This window comes from Capsicum annuum, chromosome 11 (genome assembly GCF_002878395.1).
Source record: "Capsicum annuum cultivar UCD-10X-F1 chromosome 11, UCD10Xv1.1, whole genome shotgun sequence".
Taxonomy (NCBI): domain Eukaryota; kingdom Viridiplantae; phylum Streptophyta; class Magnoliopsida; order Solanales; family Solanaceae; genus Capsicum; species Capsicum annuum.
In genome coordinates this window covers 101873163-101879706 of record NC_061121.1, presented here as the reverse complement: position 1 = coordinate 101879706, position 6544 = coordinate 101873163, and the positions used below count along the sequence as shown (strand labels likewise).

The following is a 6544-nucleotide window of genomic DNA, read 5'->3' as shown; positions in this document are numbered from 1 at the left end:
AACAAACATGTTGAGGGCATATGATTTCTAAAACCAAAACCAAGTATCAATTTACCATTCCATGTAACCACATGTTCAAATCATAATTATAAAATGAAAGACCATAAGTAAAACATGGAAAAGCATCATCTAACCAAGAACAACCAAAAACCCTAATATTTATTTCAAAACCAAATCAATACCACAATAATACCCCAAAAACTATTCATAAAAACATAATTTTTGTTGAACTAACAATAAGGGAGGAGTAACATGCCTTAGACACCAAGTAAGACAGAGAAAATTACTCTTGAAATCCCCTAATTGATTGTCTTGGTAAAACTCTAGCCTTTTTCTTGAGAGAGAATTTTAGAGAGATTTTAAGAGTGTTTGATTGATAATGATGGGTTAATGAAACCTCTAAAGGTGCTTCATGTTGTGGCATCAAAGGGAGTTACAAAGGAGAAATGTACAGAATGCCCCCAACTTATAACTGTAAAATTATCGTAGGTGGTTACGAGTTGACCCTCTAACTCATCACCACATCATAGTATCATCAAGTCATCATCAAAATAGAAAGTTTAACACCATATTTTGTCCAACATATGACTCCCTTGGCTAACTCATCACTAGACCATATGACTAGTATTGTCCAATTATACCCAAGATAGAAACCAAAGGGATTTGACATTGGACAACGTACAATTTAGGCTTACAACTCATACCCTATCCCCACAGCTCTTAGTGAGCCATACATACTCTGAGCCTAGTTAAGTTACTAAGTTACTGATTTGATTAAGACAACCTAAACAAATCATCACCATCCCTAATGACCCATACCCACTAAATCCTAACCATAATAGAAACCCAACCACCCTTCACTGGTCTACTAAGGACTAGGGACCCCTGATTCAAATCCATACTACATGACTCATATGGTGAGTCGTTACAAGGACAGTGAGTGTAAAATATAAAAAATTTCTAAGGGCCAGAAACCAAGGTGTTTCATTTAGGTCAATCTAACATAGAAGTAAATCTAGCCTTCTTAGACACCAAAGAAAGCCTGGTAAAGTCTACTAAATTGATAATTTCCTCTTTGGAAAATCTTCCACACAATGTCATACTATTAAAATGGTAATCTATGTATTGATACTAAAACAAAGGTACCTAATAGTATTTTTATGCTTTAGGCACAAAATAAAGTTAAAATCTCTTGTGGGGTTTACTTACAATAACACTTTCCAAACTATCAACATGTCTTTCTATGGTCAAGGAATATTTAGCCTTAAGAATGGGTAAATTCTAAGCTTGAATGATATTAAAATCAACCCAATAAGGTTCTAGGGGTTTGGGTCTAAATTGAATAGTTAAACTAAGAATTAAATAGAAACTTACAAAGATTTTGATGAAGAAATGATTATTCCAAGCTCACAGTTACCCCATGACCTCTAAATTTTCACTCTCCTAATTTTCCACACTCTATAAGGACTTTGGCACTTGAGACGTGAAAAATGGGGAGAAAATTGGGCAAAGGATGAATTTAATGCCCTCTGGCTCCACATAAGCTATCACTGCTAAAATGGTATAGTACCACTTAAGCGATACCTGATAAGTCTAGGTCTTCTATTTAAGTGGATGAGCTATGTCTTATGTGGCATCCACTATAGTGGATAGAACTCTGCATAAGTGAATGGCTGGGCAATCCTTGGTCACTAAAGTAACTGGATGGCTACTTAAATAGCCTCTCTTTAAAAAAACTTTGTTGCTTAAGCGGATGCACCAGCTAAAATTTGGAAAATTTTCCAAGTTTTTGACGACCCCTCGAGATTCATTCAAAATCCTAAGAACACAAAAAAGCTATGATACCCTATGACATTTTATATTTCAAACTCAATAACATAATACAAATTTCTATTCGAGGTTAGTTTGATGGAATATGGGTCACAGACCCAAGGGCTATTTTTATCAAATTTTGACAATAGCCTAATATAAATTTAGAACCCGTGGGACCCAAACCAAAGGTTCCGCTATCCTAAAATAAATGCTCCAAGATAATGGAACTGTTTGAATTAGCATACGAGGTCATTAATTTGAAGTTTATGCCCAATGGACAATCCTTTCCAGCGAAGACTTCAAAATAGAAAATTAGTTCTAAAACCCAAACAAACTTTTTGGTAGCTAAATTGTCAGCTTAATAAGTCACAAATGACTTGGGGCATCTATAGAAAATCTCTAAATGGTAATATTGTGTCCAAATGTAGAAAATGACCTGGAGGGGCATTACATAGGTTATGGCAGTATTTTGGTCCTTCTGGGCCTTCTTAGCATAATATTTCTAGTAGAGGGTGTTTTGTGTATGTTGTGTATGGAAACTTCAAGAAGGATTGTCCTCGACATGTGATTGGTTCTTCCTAGAAGGGATCTCAACTTTAGCTTAGTCAGAATTAGTGTCAAGTAGTTAAAGGTGTTGTACAGGTCAATAGTAGTGGATCTTAGGGAGCTCATAGTTTTGTATGGGGAGTCACTCAGTTTGGTGGTGGATTTGGCCAGTGCTAAGCTTTTTCTAGGAGACCAAAGGTAGAGTCCTCTGATGTTCTGATTATATGTATCATCTTATATTGCTATTATCCAGCTACAATACTATTTTTCAGTGGTTATACATTCTCTTATGTGACTACATATCTTATAACTGGTATGATGTAATGTTTGAGTCCATTTCTATGCCTATTCATGTATCTACCCTTGTAGGCAATTCATTAGTCATAGATTACATGTACCGATCTTATGTCATTACCTTTTAGAGGAGTAATATTTGGGTGTTCTTGACTAACCTCAGTATGGTTTATTTTGAGGGTTTTGTAGATATAGTCCGTATCATGTAATTTTGGATTGTTTTTCCAAAATTGTGACTTTAGTTTACTCAAGTATTCTAAGGATAGAATTAAAGGATGCTTCAAGCTCATGTTTGAAGAGAGATATCTTTTCTATATGCTCATCACATAGTAGGAAAAGGATGTCTTTCCTATTTGAACTATATTGTTGATACAAGCATTGCTTCACTGGCTCCTTTGGATTCCATGTGAGTAGTTAGAGAATTTACGGGTGTGTTTTCTATGGACTTACCTCATATTTCTTTGGACCAAAATATTTATTTTATCGCTGGGAACAAAGCTGCATTTCTATTCCTCTTTATAGGATGGCCCCAACAAATATAAAGAAAATAAAGGAGCAATTATAGGATTTATGGAATAAATATTTCATTAGATCGAGTGTGTCTTCTTCTGATGCTTATGTCTTATATGTGAAGAAAAAAGATGAATCCATGAGCATGCGTATTGATCATCGGTAAATAAATAAGGTGATTGTCAAGAACAAGTATACTCTTTGTTACATAGATGTCTTCTTTGATCATCTACAGGGTGCTTCTATATTTTTTAAGATCGATTTGAGATTTAATTATCATAAGTTGTAGATTAGAGCTTTGGATGTTGCAAAGACAACTTTTAAGATGTGATATGACCATTATGAGTTTTTGGTTATGTCTTTTGGGTTGACTAATGCCCTGGCAGTATTTAAAGAGTTGATGTAGATGGTATTCTAGACTTATCTTGATTCTTTTGTGATTGTGTTCATCAATGATATCTTAGTTTCTTCCAAGAATGAGGATGGCTATGTACGACATTTATGGACCGTACTTTAGAGATTGTGAAATAATAAATTATATGCCAAGTTCTCCAAGTGTGATTTTTGGTTGGATTCTATTTCTTTCTTGAGTCAAATTATGTCCAAGGATAGTATTATGGTAGATATGACCAAAGTAGCGAAGGTTCACGATTGGATACACCTATTTCTCCTACTGAGATCCAAAGTTTTATCAGGTTCATGGGCTATTACCTATGCTTTGCATAGGGTATCTCTTCTACTGCATCTCTTTTATCCAAGTTAACTCAGAAGAAGATTTTTTTAGTAGATGAATGCTTATGAAGAGAGCTTTCAAATGCTCAAGGAGTTATTGACTTTGGCTCTTATTTTGACCTTTCCTAAGAAGGATGTGGGTTTTACCATAGTTTGCGATACTTTTAGAGTTTTCATAGGTAGTATGTTATGCATAAAGGTAAGATGGTTGATTATTTTTATCAACAGTTGAAGCCTCATGAGCAAAACTCCCTTATAGATGATTTAGAGTTAGTCACAATTGTATTTGCATTTAAATTATGGTGACACTACTCGTATAGAGTTCATTATAAGATTTTATTCTATCATCATAGCCTTCAATACTTCTTCACTTAGAAAGATCATACTATGAGATACATCAATGATTAGATTTACTTAAAGGATTATAATCTCATTATTCTTTATCATCTGAGCAAGGCTAGTAAGGTATTCGATGCATTGATTCAGAAGGTAGTGAGTATAGGGAGTTTTGCTTATCTAATAGTAAAGGAGTAGCCTTAGACATTCATGCTTTTGTTAAAAAGTTGGTTAGGTCTGATATTTTGATACCTGATTGACCTTTATTGGGGTAGATATTCATTGATGAAGCAGATTCAAGCTCATCAGTTTAATGATTCGGAGTTGGGGGTGATTAGTGATAAAATGTTAAGTGGTCTATCAAAGAGTGCATTTTATTACCATGAATCTTGTCCTGAAAGCTTATGCTCATAAAGAGTATACATAGCTAGCTACCATGTGATGGCTTACTTCATAATCTTCTCACCATACTTGTATTGCATTGCATTATTTACACTTCTATTTATGTGTTTGTTATCACATATTTATCTATGTCTTATATATGTATGTGTAGCTATTCTTGTATAGGTATTATACTAATAAAATTATTACGATATATGGTTTGAAACCCTATGGGTAACTTATGTATGCGGGAGATCACAGTATTCCTTACTTATTCAGTATTTAGCTTTTCTTAGTTAGCCTATAATACCAACCGAATACAAGCAGATCATACTCACTCCTACTTATGTACCCTTTTAGTGTAGATCCCAGTATCAGTATGACCTAATCTAGCTGATTTGTGCTCTAAGATTAGATTTAAAGTACTGGTGAGCTGCCCATTGGAAGCCTTGTTACAACCTTCGTCTATCCTTTATCTCTTTATTTGTATTTCTAGATAGTGATGTATTGTCAATGTTTATTATTGTCTTAGATTCTCTTTATACTTATGATACCAGGTTTTGGGGTTCACTCATATCTTATTTATGTATTTTGGATTTTATGATTATTATGGCCATACTTCATTCTAATAGTCTTATATTACTTCATTTCTTCTCTTTTTTGTGTTCCATATCTATTTTGGACTTTTAGCTTACTTACTAAGGTTGGATCAGGGTAGTTTCCATCATGACCTTAAGTTCTAGGTCGTGACACCTTTCTTTTTTATGGTAGCAAGAAAGACCGCCTGTGAGTATGTCTCTGGTGGTTTCATCTCAGAACCATCCTTTCTTTGGATAGAAATACTTTTATTGCTCAATGAATAGGAGTCTTCTTTAAAAAATTATTTAAGTAGTTGAAATTTATGTAAATTGGTTATGGGTTCTTTTAATGGTAAAATTATATTATTCACTTATATTCAGTCCTATTTGATGAGAATTTGTCATCTGAAGAGGAAATTATGGCTATCTTATATAGAAGGTCCATAAGTTGAGGTCAAAAGAGATTGCGTCTGTAAAGGTACACCGAAAGAACCATCTTACTGAGGAGGCTAGATGTGCATAGAAAGTTTTCCCAACTTTTTAGTGAGTTTGGTAATTTTCTCTCATCCTATCAATCTCTAATATCCTTATAGCTTATTTTACTACACTTCTATTAGAATCATCGATTCACTTCAGATTGCTAGCTACAAACATCTTTAGTAAAAATACTAACATACCAAAAGTTATCTCTAGTGCTTTTCCACCTATAGCTGAATCAACAAAAATCTTAAAATGAATATCCATACTTTCAAGATAATCATGTGCAAGAACATCTTAAGTCTATCAATGATGAGGACAATAAAGTAGTAATATCTTGAAAAGTTCACATTCTTGGGTAAGCCTTCACTTTCTTTTTGCTTAAAACCAAATTCTTATTTCTTAATTTGGCTGTCTTACAAGATGGAGAGAGCCTTGCAATAAATTTCTAATATAAATCAAGATATGAAGTGATAAAATTTGGTTGTTCAACTTTTAGCCACCACTTGGCCTCCTTTAATTGTGAGAATAGGAACAGTGTAGTCTCATATAGTTGAATAAGACATCCTTTATAATGTATGTATCTATAATCTCTAAGAAATTTTGAGGTGCACCTGTAGATCATCATGTAATAGACCTATAAACTGGTTGCTTGAGAATAAAAGCTACACCATATTTTATTTTAGCTCCTAGTTTAGGACCACTACTATATGAACTACCACCAGAGTTGGTGGTGGGTTTTCTACTACTACTATTAGGCCATCTACTATTATTATCCACAACTAGTTGCTCTATTCTTTCAACACTGCTTGATCTATTAACTTATAATGGAAAAGTCTTTTAGGTTCCAGATGAAACAGACTAAGGATCTTTTTTAT

The 6544-nt window shown here is 33.8% G+C and overlaps 1 non-coding gene across 1 annotated transcript; it reads left to right on the top strand.

Annotated features, from left to right (window-relative positions):
• The first annotated feature begins 5970 nt into the window (after window positions 1-5970).
• Window positions 5971-6075, top strand: LOC124889120. The gene has a single exon (XR_007047736.1). It is a non-coding gene; the product is annotated as a small nucleolar RNA R71 (small nucleolar RNA).
• The last annotated feature ends 469 nt before the right edge of the window (window positions 6076-6544 follow it).